This window comes from Schistocerca piceifrons, chromosome X (genome assembly GCF_021461385.2).
Source record: "Schistocerca piceifrons isolate TAMUIC-IGC-003096 chromosome X, iqSchPice1.1, whole genome shotgun sequence".
Classification (NCBI taxonomy): domain Eukaryota; kingdom Metazoa; phylum Arthropoda; class Insecta; order Orthoptera; family Acrididae; genus Schistocerca; species Schistocerca piceifrons.
The window spans coordinates 169,505,557-169,524,200 of NC_060149.1; the positions used below are offsets into that span (position 1 = coordinate 169,505,557).

Here is an 18,644-nt window from a genome sequence, read left to right on the forward strand (position 1 = left end):
TAAGTAAATTTATTTGTAGAAATAAAATTGTATTTCATACATGAAAATGTAATGAATATGAACTAACAAAACACTGATAATGAAACAATGATGACTGGACAGAAAACACCATTTCAAAAATTAACATTTTTGATAAACCTTGTGCAAGGGAGATGTAAGGCTGTAAAAAGATTAAAAAAAAAAACAAACAAACATAGCCTACCCAGAAGTATAGAAGAAATTAATTTACCTGTCAACTACTCTTGTAAAAGTAGATTAGGGGAAAGTGTATAACAGTAGTGGTTACTAATAGTTAGTCGCTTGTAGACACTTGGTAGCGTTTTGTCAAGTATCTTACATTGTTTAGACTTTTAAAAAATGTCAAAAAATTGCCAAGAGTCTTCACAGGTGTGTATATGTAAAAGCTCTAGTCAGATGTGTTACAATAATTACACATTATTAATGATGAAAGAGAGAGAGTTAAGTTTTTTAATTGTATTTATTCTCCTTTAATCATGGTTGGATTTGGCTACTTGTGATTCGCCATGTCAAATTATACTAATAAGTTGAAATCTGCAAATCATGGAAGGTTGTGCCATACAAGATCACATAACACACATTTGTGTGCCATACAACAAATTTGCTGGGTAGTGTTTTATTTTTGCTTTTATAATATGAAATTATTACTTGGTTTGTATATTACTATAATCAAAGAACACACTACTCCTACTGTGCAGAATAGATATAAATCAGAATTCCACTTGTCGTAGTATAAATATTTCATCATTAGTTGTTAAACTGTAATTTTTTCCAACACAACATCAACAAATATACACGAGACAAGAACAGTCACTCTATGAGTGATGCCTGACATGCTATTAAAAAAATACCGATATACCTAGTACCTTATCTTGTCTAGTTAAGATTCACTGTTGCATCCACACTCTGCACCAGTGGCATAGGCACCTTCTGCTGTTTCCTCCAGAACCTAGCACATAGATCTATTCCCAACTCTGCTTCTCCTTGGTCTTTTTTAGTGAAATGAGTTATCTTCATGGATTTTATCCCCAACTCTCTGTTTCCTGGAAATTGTTTGACCCAGTGCCCCTCTCAGCACTGTTAACAAAAGTACAAGCATATAGAATAGGTTCCCAGACTTGTGAGAGGCTCAAAGACTTCTTACAAAATAGAACCCAGACACAAAGGAATTAAAGACATTAGCATTGATTTGTATCAGTGGGGCAAATTGAAAATTTCTGCTGGACCAGGATTTGAACATGGGTATCCTGCTTACTAGGCAGATGCTCTGACCACCATGCCATCCATACACAGTCAAAACTGCACAGACATACCCTAGCACGTCTCCCATCAGACCCAAATTCTCAACGTATGCCACGCACTACTGATTTGGTGTCCCTGCCCATTAGCATCATTACTTGTGGCATCTCACTGATTCCCTAAGAGTTCACACTTAGTGTACAGCTGCACTGAAAGTATTAATGGCTGTCATCCCCTTAACCACAGATGTGGTGTCTGTTCTTTCAGACATGTCCAGAAGAACAAACACCATTTTGATCCTGCAAGCCACTATGAATCAAGACACAAAGGAATTAAAGACATTAGCTGCCAGTGGGCAATGATCTGTATGAATGGGGCAAGCTGAAAATTTGTGCTGAACCAGGATTCAAAACCAGGTGTCCTGCTTACTAGACAGATGCACTGATCCCTACACCATCTGGACACAGCAGTCACCACAACTGCACGGACTTACCGTATCATAGTCAGGCCAAGGTTGTCAACTTGTACCATACACTATTAATACAATGCACCTACTCATTAGCCTCATTACTCATGGCACCTTGATGATTCCTATAAGAGTTCAAGCTTGGTGTGCCTCTGCACTGAAGGGATCATGGCCATCATCGCCTTACTGGTATATGTGAAATCTACTCTTTCAGACATATCCGAAAAAACAGACTCCATATATGTAATAGAGCCCAGTACTCATCAAAGACAAGGGTATGGTCAGTAGTGCTCCAGGGAAGTGTGATATGACTGATCTTATTATATAAACACATAAATGATCTGACGGTCAAAGTGAGCAGCAATCTGTGTTTGTCTGCTGATGATGCTGTGTTGTACAGGAAGGTATCCTCATTGAGTGACTATAGGAGGATACAGGACTTATAAAAATGTAAGTTAATGCAGATGAGTAGGAATAACAGTCCCATAATTTTCAGATACAGCATTCTCGAGAATAAAGATTACTGTTAGTAATCTTGGCAAAGAAGTTTACCTGCTCTAAGCTGTTATCACAGTTCACCCCTTGTGGCTCAAAATGAGTAAAGTAAAGCATTAATAGTGCAATGCTTGACACAGTCACATCAATTAAATATGCAAGCATAATGTTGCAAAGCAATATGACATGAAAGGTGATAGTAGTGAAGGCAAATGATCGACTTCAGTTTACTGGGCGAATTTTAGGTAAGTGTTGTTAGTCTGTTACGGAGACCACATATAGAACACTAGTGTGACCAATATTAGAATACTGTTCAAGTGTCTGGGATCCCACCAGGTCAGATTAAAGGAAGACATTGAAGCAATTCAGAAGCATGCTCCTAGATTTTTACCGGCACATTTGATCATCATGTGAGTGTTACAGAGATGCTTCATGAACTCAAATGGGACTCCCTTAAGGGAAAATGACATTCTTTTTGTGGAGCACTATTGAGAAAATTTAGAGCACCGGCATTTGGAGCTGACTGCAGAACAACTCTATTGCCATCAGCATACATTTAACGTAAGGACCACAAAGGTAAGATAAGAGAGATTAGGAATCATATGGAGGCATATATACAGTCTTTTTACCTCTCTCTATTTATGAGTGCAACAGGAAGAGAAATGACTAGTAGAGGTACAAGGTACCATCTGCCATGCACCATATGGTGGCTTTTGTAGTTTGTATGTAGATGTAGATGCCTTCACAAAAACCCCTGTCCATACGAAGTGTACAAACTACCAGCAATACCTCCAATCTGGCTACTGACTTTTCAAAGTCAAAAAGTCTCAAACAATTTGTGGTGCCTTGCTATATTTGGGCACTGTATCTGCAGCAGGAAACAGAAATTTCGCACATGCACTAACAATCTTAACAGAGATTTTACAGATGCCCCGTTAGATCAGAAATAAATTTCCTGCAGTATTTACAGTATTTAGTTTCATGACACAAACAGACCTGCCACCATTTCCAACTAGCCACCTATTGTAATCCTTATCACCTAATACCACCCAAGCTTCTAATAAACAGATAATAGAAAGTTTCCAGGCAGCCACATTGGAACCAGAATTGAGGGGTGTATATTATAGATACATCTTTATCTACCTTTAGCTGTTGTTTTGCCAAGGAAGCACTAATCTATGATTCTAGCAAAATGATTTTTAAAAATTTAATTACAAAAGTTTACAAAAGTTGTGTGCGCAGAAAAAGGAATTATATAAAATGAAAACTCTTAGAGCAGACAGAGAAGTAGGACTGATTTTGTACAACAATAAATATCATTCTGTTCAAGGAAACTGATTAAAAATTTTAAAAAACTTATTTATAGTATTGTGGTTATCATGTAGGATTAGCTGAGGCATAACACACACTAAATACTGAACACACATTTATTAGTCACTCGTACATAACAAATATGGCAGTTGAACATGTTACGAGCCGAAAATTAACACTAGAACTCAACTGTCCAAAGAATAATGCCACAGAGCCCCCCCCCCCCCCCCCCAGTAGTGTGGAGCATGGTTGAGGGAAGTCACATTACACGAGTTCGTAATCTTGGTGCCACGGTGGTCAGCGCGGGAAGTGGAGGTGTCAGAATCGGCGGTGCAGCAGTGCCATTGTTCCAACAGCTGCACAGGCAGAGACGAATCAGCAGAAGGCAAGACGGCTGCATTGGGAGGTAGATAGTTGAGTGACCATGCCAGTTTCAGTTGATTAACAGACACTGTCTGTGGCCGTCCATGTAGGTGACTGATGAACATGTTCGTACCGCAATATAGCATGTGGTGAGGGCCTGAATAAGCCAGTTGCAGAACTGCCCACGCAGTGACATCCCACAGCATAACAAAGTCACACGTAGTAAGGTCCTTGTGGACAAACACAGGTGGGGTGGTGTGGAGGCAGGGGTAGGGGGTGCGGAGGTGTGCAACATGTGTGCATGTCTGCTCGACAAGTGTAGGGAGATCCTCGGATGCGGCTGAAGGTGAATCCTCGACGAACTCGGCAGGGAGAAGGAGAGGGTCGTGGTACAGAACCTCAATGAGTGAGGCATTAAGATCTTTATGGGCCGAACGAACACCTAGCAGGACCCCTGGAAGAGCTTCTGACCATAGGCCTCCATGGCACATTAGGGCAGCCTTGAGTGTGCGGTGCCACCACTCGCCAATGCCGTTCGCCTGAAGGTGGTAGGCTGTGGTATGAAATTTGGCAACACCGCAGAGTTTGCAGAGACGTGCGAAGAGGGCGGACTGAAACTGGCATCCCTGGTGGGTCGTGAGAGACAGAGGACAGCCAAAGCGAGACGAACAAGCGGGCAACAGTCTCCACCATGATGTCCATAAGGGGGACCACCTTGACCCAGCGGGTCACACGGTCAGTGATCGATAAGATTTATCTGTAACCCTCGGAAGTGGGGAGGGGATCAACAACGTCAATATGGACATGCCGGATACGCCCATTTGGAATGACGAACCTGCCCAATGGAGGTTGAGTGTGCCTGTCGACCTTGCTGCGCTGGCACATAATGCACACAAGGCTCCAAGTGCGACAGTCATGCTTCACGCCAGGCCAGACTGAGTGCTCCATAACCAGCCTCATCGTCGCTCGTGTCCCATGGTGAGCTAAACCATGCAAGGCAGTAAAGACCCTATGACAAAGGATGGCAGGGACCAGGGAGTGGAGTGTGCCTGTAGAGGTGTCACGAAGGACAGGGATCATCGAACCAGGTAGTATATGGGGCTGGACAGAGAGCAATGACTCGCCATCTGATTTTATTCACTGTATATCATCGTCGTCGGCTTGTAGTCAGGCAAGCTCCTCCAGATTCAGCGGTGTGGTTAGCACGCAGATGCGGAAAAGGTAGTCTGCCACAACGTTCTCCGCGCTGCGGATATAGCATGCGTTGGGAGAGTGTTGACAGATGTAGTTCATATGACAGAAATGCCTCGGCAGAAGGTCCTTAGCCAGATTATGAATAGCATCCATGAGTGACTTGTTATCTTTATAGATCGTGAAGGGTCACCCCTCTAGGTCACTACGGAAATGTTTAATCGCCTCATACGCAGCAAAGAGCTCATGGTCAAAAGCCGACCACTTGCACTGGCTCCTAGTAAGTTTCTTGGAAAAGAAACAGACGGGTTGGGTGGAGTCGGCGGTGTGCTGTTGTAAAACAGCACCCAAAGCTGAGTCACTGGCATCGGTCGTGATCGAGACACAGGCCTCAGGGTGAGAGTGGGTGAGTGTTACAGCTTTGGTGAGGGCAGTTTTTAGGTTACCAAAAGTGTCGAGCATCGATTTGGTCCACTCCAACTTCCATTTTCCAGTGGTGTTTTTGCCGGAGAGAGTATCGGAGAGGGCAAATTAGATGGAGGCAGCTTGAGGAATATGGCAGCAGTAAAAGTTTTCCATACCCAGAAAATGACGCAGCTGAGCATAATCCTCAAGGAGAGGAAGTTCAAGTATGGTTTTGACATGAGAACTCGTTGGTTGGAGGCTGTCAGTAGCAACAGTATGTCTGAGAAAGGTAACAGATGTGGAACTCAATTGAGATTTATCATGATTGATCACGACACCACTGACAGCGAGGGCCAAACGGACTGCATCGCGGTGAACTTGATGTTTCTCAGTGGAGGAGGAAAAGATAAGTATATCATCTAAGTAAACATAGACAAATGTCAAAGAGAGCAAAATGGAATCAATGAACCGCTATCACGTCAATCCATAAGGCATGCAACAGTATTCAAATAGGCCGAAGTGTGTGATGATGGCTGTCTTCAGAATATCTGGTGGATGCATAGGAATCTGACAATATGCCTTGGAGCAATCTAAAATAGAGGAAAAGGTAGAACGATGAGTAACTGCATGAAATCCGGGATATGTGGAATGGGGTAGTTATCGATAATGGTGCGGGCATTAAGGGACCTACAGATGTGTAAGGTACCATCCTTTTTGGGAACAAGGCGAATAGGTGAAGACCAGTTGCTATCAGAAAGGTGGAGAATGCCCAAAGCCAACAGGTCCTGAACAAGCTCCTTGGTGCATAGAAGTTTGGAAGTGTTAAGGCTCCTGGCCTTACAATGAACAGGTGGTGCAAATCGTGTGACAAGTGCCATTTTGATAGCCGATACGCACATAGGGGGGTCGGAAAGAGGGGTCAAGGAAGTATCCAGAGGCAATGTCGGTTCACTGACCTTACTGAACCAGGGCGGCACAGGTGGGGTGTCAGCTGTAGTCGGTGATGGAAGGTGCGAAACAGGAGTGAAGCAGAGCGGAGAATCTGGAGGGGCGCATGTCGGTGTGTCTTGTAACTTTGTCTGCGGCAGTGTGAAAAAAGCAGCAGGTGGTGGAATGCTCGACACAGGAGCAGATTGGTGAGAAGATGCTGTAGAGGTGTGTGTAGGGCCGCCTCGCTGCAGGGCTGCAGATAGGCAATGTATGATACACAGCGCATGTGACAATCCTGTGGAAGCAGCAGCGATGCAGGTGCGTAAGGCATCATTCTGGGTGTGGAGTTTGCAGATTTGTTAGGGCACATGCGACAAATCAGAACGCCGTGTGGTTATGCACTCACGCGTGGAAAGCGTAGCCAAGGAGATGGAGAGCGAAGTCGTGCTGAACTCGTGTGAGTGCGGAACTGTAGAGCCAGACACGTGGTGGAGCGCAGCAGCCTGCTGGTCTGGTGAAAGTTTGTAATGGTGTAGAAAATCCAACCCGATCACAGGTTTATCCACATCAGCAGCACGGAAGGTCCAAGGGGAAGGTGAACTGGTGATAGGTGGAGTGACTTCTTGATGGAGCCATGGACTGCAATAGAAGAAAGTTTGGTGGCAATCAAGGGAGGGTAGAAGGGGATACTGTGTTGACAGTGTGCTTGGCCGGGATTATGCTAATGTCGGCACCAGTGTTGACGAGAAAACGGATGCCTGCTGACATGTCTGTGGCACAGAGGCATTGGATCGCTGAAGCAAGTGGTGCAGCGTTGCACTATAGGTGCCATGAAGGTAAGTGGAAGGACATGGCGTCTAAGCGTGCCTGCCAGTCTCATTTGGGTAGGCGCAAGGCATGTGGCAGTTGCGGGTGGTGTCCCTGTAAGTAGCATGGAACCAGCACAGTGGGTAGACCGATTGGCATAGCGGTGCGATACGTGAGGGGTTACAGCTAACTGCGTAGGGGCCGGTAGCCGATTGGGTTGCTGCTCGGGCAAGGTCAGCAGCTGTCAGGAGCCCGCTGGCAGTACATCCTGTAGGCCGATAGGTGGCAGCACCTGACAGCCAGCTGAGGTGACGAGGAGGGCATGCTGGCCTCTGCCGACTGGGCGCAGAGCCGGAGGCGCAGGTGTGCCAGCTGAGGATGATGGAGAAGATGTTCGTGATGGGTGGTGTAAGTGACGAATGACAGCGTACGCCTGATCCACCGAACCTTGAGTGGATCAGTGACATGAGACAGTAGACGAAGTTGCAGATCTGAACGCATTTTGACCATCCATAATGTCCAAAGCATGGCATCAGGTAATGCTTGATCATCAAGCCAAAGCTGTGAAGGCGTACGGATGTTGAGATCCTCCTTGTGAATAATGTGATGAATAGCCTCTGCCGGAGGGCGGGGAAGGCATTTGATGAGCAGTGCTTTGGCCATCGAATATTTGTGCGAGAAGGGTGGTGAGAGAAGAAAATCACTTATGAGGTCCGTATGTGTGTGTAGGTGGCTCAACAGGCAGACAAAACAGGTCTCATCATCCGAAATGCTGTCGATGTCCAGTGGGTGGTCCACTAATGCGAACCAAGTTTTTGGATTGTCTTTTTGTAATGGAGGTAGCATAGGGAACCTGCCAGGTAACACATGTTGAGGCAGCACTGGCAGACTGAGATCGGTAAGAGCAGAGCAGGATACCTCTGATGCCGGAAGTGCAGTAGCGGTGAATGGTGCATGGCCTGAGGTCTGTGTGGGGCAGTGGCTGCATGCAGCACACAGTGCAGAGGGAACGAGTGTATAAGTTGGCACGGTGTGTCCAATCTGCAGTGCCGCCAAAGAATGCGGCGCAACGGGTGGGAAGTGGTCATAGTGAAGCCACAGGGGGGGCTGACCTGGTAACCAGTGCCAGTAGAACAGAACAGCCGGCGGCCATTATGAAAGCTGGCAGAAGGTGGTCACAGTGCAACCACAGTGAGGCAGTCACGGAAACCGATGCAGTCAAGGTGGCCAGTGTTGCGGAAACAGTGTGCATGGAACGGGTGGTGGGGGGTGCTGCAACACTATGTAAATTAGAATGTGCTACCCCATGCATAGAAATCTTCAATTCACAGTTCTGGAACTTTGCCAGCACATCAAGCCATCCCGAAGGCAATGGTGTACATGAAGGATAAACCACAATGTCTCTAACTGGAAGGTCATCAACATTGTGGTTAGGTGCCGTGCACTGTCCATGTTGTGGCTGTTGTTGTGCTGCCACGCTAGGCACCGGCCACATTGAGCCGGGTAAGATTAGGTGGCTGCCAGTGTGGTCGGGCATAAATAACTGTTCACTTTTAACCAAGTTCGAATTAGGTACACTTGTCCACACATGGTTGCAATCGGCAGAGTTGATGGGGCACATTACACTTGCACGGAAAGTCACTGGTAGATCCATTGTGGCGGAAACAATGTGGGCTGGCACACAAAGTACATAAATGACGAAAACAAGCACAAAATAACTCCAGATGAGACAACAGCGGTGTCGGGGTCACCACTGTGGTTATCACGTAGGATTAACTGAGAGAGAACACACACTAAGTATTGAACACACATTTATTAATCCCTCGTACATAACAAATATGGTAGTTGAACATGTTACACACCGAAAGTTAACAGTAGAACTCAACTGTCAAAGAAGCAAAGTCACAAAGATAGAGGGCTCTCCACCAGAGACGCCACAGTATCTTAAATTAATTATTCACTTAACAAAGTTAGATCTGCATGGACAATAGTTAAAAGAGAAACAGAGAAATCAATTAAGGGGTGTAACAACATTTTTACTAAAGCAAACAGCAAAATAATAAATTATACCAGTCAGGTAGCCAACATATTTAATCATGTAGAGTTGGAGTGTAATTCATTTAGTTCATGGCCTCTTAGACCATGATGGTCACCTAATAACATTTCGTATCAGTGCATGATATAAATAAAAATAATTGGAAAACTACATAGGTAATAAATTAAAAAGGAATTAAAGATTTCAAGAATACTTGCAAAATCCAGACTGGAAAGATGTGCACAACACCCCTGGTGTAAGTGAAAAATATAACATATTCTGTGACATAGACTTCTTTGAAAATTGTTTTCCTAAGAAATTAATGCACATATACCCCAGTTCAGAAACGGGATCAGAATATCATGTCAGACTAAGAAAACACTGCACTTGGCATCGAGGGACACTAAATGATGACAGAATTAAATCACATTACAGACTTTACTGTAAAATTCTAAGCAAAGTCATTGGCATCAATATATACGGTCCTTAAATGAAAAGAGAGAGAGAGAGGGGGGGGGGGGGGGGAGAAAGAGAGAGAGAGAGAGAGAGAGAGAGAGAGAGAGAGAGAGAGAGAGAGAGAGAGAGAGAGAGAGAGACACCTCCAGCAACAAAATAAAAACTATTTGAAACATACTTACACAGGTTACATTTACTTTGACAGATGATAAACTAGAATCAATAAATCAAAAATTTCTACCATTGAGAATATTTTGCGACTTGTCAAAGGCTTTTGGTTGTGTAGATCATGATAACCTCATGCAAAAGTTAAAATATTATGGAATACTAGGCATGTCAGGTTCATGGTTTTTATCTTGTCTGAATGACAGAAAGTAATGTGCATCAGTTCCATGACGATACCATAATGACGGGCACTTGGAATTTGAAGCAATCAGGCAAAGGGTGTCACAAAGTTCAGTTTTGTGTTTTCTGTTGTTTCTGATATACAAAAATGATCTTCCACTTGCAGTTTCAGAAGATACAAATTTTGCACCTTTTGTAGATGATACAAGTATAAGAATAAAATACAATATCAGTCCCTTTACCGAGAAAGCAGCTAATGAAATACTGGAACACATCAACAGATGGTTTATGACAAGTTTTGGCAAGGCTTAGTACATACAGTTCAGTACTTCTTACCAAACTTCACAAGTTCTAAAAAATGTTTCTCAAACTATGAAATACAAGAAGTACAAAGTGTTAAGTTTTTCATACTACAGAAGGATCAAAACCTCAGTTAGAAAACCCAACACCTAGAATTAATCAAGCACCTTGTGTCACCCATGCTTGCGGTACACCAGATTACTGATATAGATGTACAAAAAAGATAAAAATAGTTTATTCTGTGTATTTCTATTCATTAGTGAGTTATGGAATTTTCTGGGAAAATTCTTATTACAGAGATAGTTTTTTTTTTCAGAATACAAAAGCACATTACAAGAATTATATCTGGCATTAGTTAAAGAACATCCAGCAGTGATCTCTTCATAAAACTGAGTATTTTAAAAATACTTCACAAAACATTCCTGGGTGCACATGTATTCAGAAACCGTCTTCTGCACCTGAGTTACAAGCAGATAATGTAGTGGAGATGAATACTGAATTAAAGAACTTTCTATTGGACAATACCAGGTACTCAACTCAAGAGTATCTTCTCAGAAACTCTTAAATTTGATGTTTTAGGTTAATGTAGGGACTTCATAAAACAAATTACACATGGCGTCTCATGGTAACACAATTTCTCAGCAAGAGTGAAGCTTTCTCAGAAGAGAGTTCATGTTTCAGGTTTCCTGATGCTGTTCAGGGAACAGGTGTATCACAGTGTGTGACTGAAATGGCATGGCGGCTGGAAACTTACTCCAGAGTTGAAGTAAGTGGGACAATATGAGCCTTGTGGGCAAAACATCTAAACTGCACACAGGTTCATGATGAAATTCTGGTGATATGTGAACCAAATGCAAAATTTGGTTAAGTGGAAGTTAAATGATTCCAACAATTTGACCAAGGCTGCTCAGACATAGGTGATGCTGGTCAGGAAGTCCAGATCTTACACCATGTGATTTTCCAGTGATGAGGATATTCACACAGCAGATCTTCAATGACTCTGTTACCTCAGGGCAGATTTCTATCATCGAGGCATTGAATATATTCTGACCATTGTGTACAGAGACTCGGTGACTATGTTCAAAAATAATGTAATGAATCTGTGTGACTCTGAAGTGTAGTGCAGCAGTCAATAAAAGTTAGTTGGTGTGCTATAATAATGTGTAACTTACTTTTTGAAGTCCGAAGATATGTGTGCATGACACACTATCCGTGTTACAGACTACTGTTAAGTTGCAGCTAATGACAAACCTTAGCACCAAGTTGATCAACACCATGACACCAGTAAAGCAAAAGATATTTAATATCTTAGGTTTGACAAGGAAGGAAGAGGAAAATGGCAATGTCTTTGCTTAAGAAACCATCATGGCATTTACTTAAAATAATTTAGTGAAACCCCATAAAAAAAATAGGTCAGGATTGCCATCTGAAGATTAGAATCCAATATCTTCTGCAATGCTTTCTGCAAAAATTATTTTGAGCAGTGACTTCAAGAGCCAACACAACACACAAATATTTTAAAACAACATACCAGACCTCTTCGCAACAAAAAATTCTAAGCAAGTCCACAACTGGCCATTAAAATTGCTACACCAAGAAGAAATGCAGATGATAAACGGGTATTCATTGGACAAATATATTATACTAGAACTGACATGTGATTACATTTTCACGTATTTTGGGTGCATAGATCCTGAGAAATCAGTACCCAGAACAACCACCTCTGGCCATAATAACGGCCTTGATACGCCTGGGCATTGAGTCAAACAGAGCTTGGATGGTGTGTACAGGTACAGCTGCCCACGCAGCTTCAACGCAATACCACAGTTCATCAAGAGTAGTGACTGGCGTATTGTGACGAGCCAGTTGCTCGGCCACCATTGACCAGACATTTTCAATTGGTGGGAGATCTGGAGAATGTGCTGGCCAGGGCAGCAGTCGAAAATTTTCTGTATCCAGAAAGGCCCGTACAGGACCTGCAACATGCGGTCTGGCATTATCCTGCTGAAATGTATGGTTTCGCAGGAATCGAATGAAGGGTAGAGCCACGGGGGGTCATAACACATCTGAAATGTAATGTCCACTGTTCATAGTGTCATCAATGCGAACAAGAGGTGACCGAGATGTGTAACCAATGGTACCCCATACCATCACGCCGGGTGATACGCCAGTATGGTGATGACGAATACATGCTTCCAATGTGCGTTCACTGCGAAGTCGCCAAATACTGATGCGACCATCATGATGCTGTAAACAGAACCTGGATTCATCCGAAAAAATGACGTTTTGCCATTCGTGCACCCAGGTTCGCCATTGAGTACACCATAGCAGGGGCTCCTGTCTGTGATGCAGCGTCAAGGGTAACCGCAACCATGGTCTCCGAGCTGACAGTCCATGCTGCTGCAAACGTCATCGAACTGTTCATGCAGATGGTTGTTGTCTTGCAAACGTCCCCATCTGTTGACTCAGGGATCGAGACGTGGCTGCACGATCCGTTACAGCCATGCGGATAAGATGCCTGTCATCTCGACTGCAGTGATACGAGGCCGTTGGGATCCAGCACGGCGTTCCGTATTACCCTGCTGAACCCACCGATTCCAGATTCTGCTAACAGTCATTGGATCTCAACTAATGCGAGCAGCAATGTCACAATACGATAAACCGCAATTGCGATAGGCTACAATCCAATCTTTATCAAAGTCGGAAACGTGAAGGTACGCATTTCTCTTCCTTACATGAGGCATCACAACAACGTTTCACCAGGCAACGCCAGTCAACTGCTGTTTGTGTATGAGAAATCGGTTGGAAACTTTCCTCATGTCAGCACATTGTAGGTGTTGGCACCGGTGTGAACCTTGTGTGAATGCTCTGAAAAGCTAATCATTAGCATATCACAGCATCTTCTTCCGGTCAGTTAAATTTCGCGTCTGTAGCACGTCATCTTTGTGGTGTAGCAATTTTAATGGCCAGTAGTGTAGATTCTTATCAGATGATGATATCTTTTACCATCTATTAACATCATCAAAAGATCAAAATATATTTCAAAATAGTGTAGGCAAGATCTCTGCAAGGTAAAAACAGTGGTAATTGAGCCTAAACAAAAAATATTAGTCCACCAGATGAATACCAAAAGATTCCTTTAAATTTTGGTTGCATGAATCACGCAGATTTGAAGGGTGTCGATTCAACTAAATACCAAAGGATTATTATTATGAACAACTTAAATTGGTATCATTATATAGGAAATTTTTGGGGGAGGGGATGAAAACCAAAGATTGAGGTTTATTGGCAGAACACTTAGAAGGTGCAATAAATCTACTAAAGATACAGCTTACACTATGCTTGCCCATACTCCTTGGAATATTTTTACACAGTATGGGAGCCTGGCCATATAGGATTGATAGTGAATTTCAAAACAGTTCTAAGAATGGCAGCTCTTTTTTATTATTGCAAAGTAGCGGAGAGGGTGTTAAGGATATGATAAGTGAGAGGGGTGGTTAATAGTAATAACAAAGGCTTTTTAATTGTGATTACTTTCCATAAAATTTCAGTCATCAACTTGCTCCTATGACTGCCAAACTATTTTGTTGTCTCCCACCCACATAGGGAGAAATGACAGAATGGGACAGTAGAGAAATAGTCTGAAAGTTGTTCTGTGAACCTTCTGGCAAACACTTAAGTGTGAATTCCAGAGTAATCAAGTAGATGTACATTTATTTACCACCAGATGACATATAAGTCACATGTTAATGTTGAAAGTTTCTGCTTCCCTATAAGTAAGATCATGCATTTATTCTGGTGAAAACATAGCATTATGAAAATAACAGATAATTTTTAATATTACTGCATTTTATAATTTTTGAATGTACTGCTGTTATCACCTACACATTTGTAATATAATAAGTTTAAGGATATGCTAATTATTATTATCCAAATCTTTCAATAGTGTTTTCATTAGTTACTGACTTTTTAATATACAGTTAAGTAGTGCCCAGCAGCATATCAGCTACGATTAATTCTTGTGGCTATTATGCAGCAACCAAATGGATTTTCCTGAAACATACACTTTTCCCCATCTGCAGAGGAAATCTTAGGTGGAGGAGGATTATGGGTGGAGGGGGGTTGTGGCTTCTATAATTCACTGTGTCCACCAGCTCTCTGCTGGATCTAGTGAAATTTTATAGCAAAGGATATTTGTGCCAAGGCATGATGTCACATGTTTTCTTTTAAATGTGAATACCATTGGCTGTTGTTGTCTGCTCTCATATATCATCACTATTGCCATGCGAAAGGAGACTGGTCTCTCTCCTCTTCAGTATTGGAAGCCATATGCCATTAAGCTTAACACTTTTATCTTATTGACTGAAATTATCATTGTGTTTGGTAGACTCTAGTGCCTCTCTCTACAGCATATCATAGTACCCACACTCTCTTGGCTGGCAGGGCCTGAATGTAATAAGTCGAAACCAATGGTTTCCTAACTGCAAAATTTCTCAAGCTACAGTTCACCTACTCTTTTCTTCTGCTCTATAGTTGCCCCTATCCTCTTCCATTTGCTTTGCCACTGTTCTCTTTATAGTACACCTGCACACAATTCATGGTTGGTGAGCATCCTTTGCTTACCTTAAACATTCCTGTATTTAATTTGTGGGTATCTGTACTACACTGATATGTCAGTTTCCCAAGATCTTTCCTACACGGTGACTGACATTTTTAATGAGGGATAAAAATACCCTTGGTTTTGTTGGTGGTTGTACACTACTGTGGCCTCTCTATGATGGTTATAACATTGTTTGTACAGCTGAGGACCAGTGCTGATTTCTTAACAACACAGTAGTAAGGTATTTCACTTTTTCTCCAAGTAACTCCAGTTCACATATTGTTCTTTCTCTGCTGTGGATGGTGATTTAAATCCTGATGTTGCTGACAGTCTGTGTGTTAGGGTTTTTCCACACACATTGTGTCCCATGCTACTATTTACTTCCTTGAAAACTTACACATTCAAGTTGTAGTATTTATGACTGACGCAAACAACACACTATGGTTGATGTACCCAGGTAGCCAATAAAATGGAATTTTATTGAGTCTAATAAACAAAATACAGTACCATCAACTTGAGGGAATTTGCACTAGAAGTGTAACTTCAACAAAGTACCTTGTTGAATTCAATATTTTCCAATGCTAAAAATTAAATTAGTGTAATGTTGGTAGTTATGCAATCGATATTATATATCGATGTATAAAAATAACGTAACTTTTTAATTTGCCAACCCTGAGGCACTGGCTGTGGTATGCTGCAAAGAAGCAGTTAAGATTTCATATTTGAAAAATCACTGTGTACTTCTGTATTACAATGAGAAGGTAAGAAATTTATGATGTATATAATTTGTTAAGTAGGTCTAGTTTTTAGTTATACTAAATAAACTATCATGAATTTTTCATAAAATCTCTTTGACTGATTATAATCATGAACCATTGAAAAAAGTGGACAACTAGCAGCCTTACTTTACACAAGATTTATTTCATGTTCTTTTTCTATATTTGAGATTTCAAAATGCTGAGAGTTTGTGAAAGGAGTCCAGTGGCAACAAAATATTGCAGCTATACTAAGGAGAGCATTTAAGACCACTTTGAAATGCAGAGGGAAAAGTTTGGCATCCTCATGAAAACAATTTTGAGTAAAGTTAAAAGAAAACAAGTTCAAATGATTGCCAGTCAGTGTCTTTTAAATTTGACTGAAGAAAAAGGATGGACACAGATTCAAAAATATTTATGGGGAGAGGACTGGGTTTGGCTATTTGTAAAAAGAAGCAAGACTCATCTACAGAAATGGATCTGCTCAAACATCAAAAGATGCCATGCCAAAGTGGGCAGAAATGATATTATTGCCGACTTTAATAACCTCAAAATTATACTGGCAAGTGTTCCACCAAAAAGTATAGATAACTATGATGCCACTGACCTCACTGATGACTCTGGTAAAAAATTGGCAGTTGTGAGACAAGGTCAGAAATACCATGAAAATAACAAAATGTGCAAAATTTGTGTAGTCACTCCAGTTGACAGTAACAGTTTCCTGGAGAGTGAGTTGGCACTACTCGATTAGGTCTGATAGTTAATCACTGAAGCACTGTAGTGCCCTACTAAGTAAGCACTGATAATGCTCTGGAGTGTCCTAGTGGGTACTCACTGACATTGCCAGAGGATGTTCATATGTGGATGAAGTCCACAGTGATAGTGCCCTATGAGACGAGCTTGAAGACGAGTCAGAGATGAAATCCCACAAAGTGATAAGCTGAAGTAGACTCCAACTGGTGGACTGCTAGGCACTGGCAGTGTAGAGTGTACAGGGCACTCAGTGGAAGAGCTTTGATTGACGGACTGCTTGGAACAGCTGGCATAGAGCCCAGAGCATAGAATCCTCCTGGAGAAACAACTCCAATTCAGAAACCACTAGGCATAAGGCAAACAGTGTGAACTGATTGCAGAGTGGTCAGCTAGTGACCTAAATACTCATACAGTAGAAGGATACTGACAGACCCACAGAATCAAGGTAGAGCTGCAATTCCAGCACTGTTTGCAGTAATGTTTCTGCCTCTGGTGGAAAGGCTGGTGCCACATGGTACAGTGGTGACTATTGGAGTTTGTTTGTAAACTACCCAGCATATTTGTTGTGGTTGTGGACTGTTTTTGTCTGAGTTCCAGAGGAAGTGTCATTCATGGGCCAGAGCTGTGGCAACCTGCAGTACACGACTGTATGGTGGGTGGCTGTGTTGGGAGGCATGGACCCGGGGATTGTTGGCTGAAGGCAAGTGGCTTAAATGTGATCATGACACATGAATCTGGCTCAGATGAGCACTGGCAGGAGCAAACCTGAAAAAGAGAGACATGCAGTCTCATTTTGTTATTAGGTGGAGCTGGCTACTCGATGGGGCAAAGGAGACATGAGGTCATAATGGTGGAAGGTCGATTTGGCTGCCAGAGGCAAGACCTTGTGTGATCCAGGTTTGCATCGAAATTACCAGAAGTGTGCAACTGAAGGGCTAGGGAAGTCTTGCAGTTGGCCTGAGTAGAGTTTCCAGATGAGGAACAGCTCCAACCCTCATGTCACAAGAAGACCTTGTGACTGCACCTGGTGCCACTGGTGTGAGGAGACCTGAACAAGCAACCAAGCAGGTTCACAAAGAACATTGATTATTGGAAGGCATATTTTATTTTGTTCAATTGTTACAACCAAAAGCCACACCAAAACCTAATTTAGACATCAAACTACTGAAGGAACTGCCTGTTAAAGAAAACTATGCGACTGACATAAATAAGTGATTTACGGCATTGCAAGAAGCTAAGGAGGAAATATCTAACAAGGAAGTTTTTTCAGTATTCAGAGAAAAGTAAGAGTGGTTATCAAAGTGAAAACCTATTCATAAAAGATAAAAATCAAAATATGCTAACATAGCTGGGAGATATCCTAGAAAGATGGAAAGAGTATTTCTCAGAAATGTTAAATTGCAGTGATCAGCATATAACCTTCAATTACACAATGTCTGAGAATGACAGCATTAATAATGACAAATGTAGAATCACAGAACAGGAAGTGATCCACACCATTCAAAAGCCAAAAAACAACAAGGCAACAGGCGAGGACCAGATATCAGCAGAGATGTTAAATGAGGGTAGAAGCAAACTACACAAAGAAGTTTATAACTTTTTCACAATGATATGGAAAACTGAAACACTGCCTGAAGATTGAAAAACTGCAATAATTTGTCCCATACATGAGAAAGGAAACAGAATGGAGTGTGGAAATTACAGAGGAATCAGTCTGCTGAACATAACATACAAAATCCTGTCAATGATCATTCTGGAAAAACTTCAACCTTATGCAGAAAACATTATTCAAGACTACCCGGCTGGATTTCGAACAAACCGTTCCACAACTGATAATTTGTTTACTATACAACAGATCTTTGAGAAATACTGGGAATTTAACAAAAACATCCACTGTCTCTTCATTGACTTCCAGTGAGCCTATGACAGCATCCACAGAAGTAGCCTCTATAACACATTACGAGAATTTAGTATACCCAGTAAAATCATTAGGATGATACAACTGTGCATGGATGGCTCTCGGGCAGCAGTAAAGTTCAGACGATCCATATCCCCCACCTTTCCAATGAAAACAGGCTTATGACAAGGAGATGCTCTTTCATGTGTCCTCTTCAACCTTGCACTAGAGAAAGTGGTTCGAGAGAGTAATTTACATCTATACAATGGTCTCCAATT

The 18,644-nt window shown here is 42.1% G+C and overlaps 1 protein-coding gene across 4 annotated transcripts in view; it reads left to right on the top strand.

Annotated features, from left to right (window-relative positions):
• Positions 1 to 18,644, top strand: part of LOC124723042 — a 318,102-nt gene that overhangs the window by 260,918 nt on the left and 38,540 nt on the right. The window lies entirely within an intron of this gene.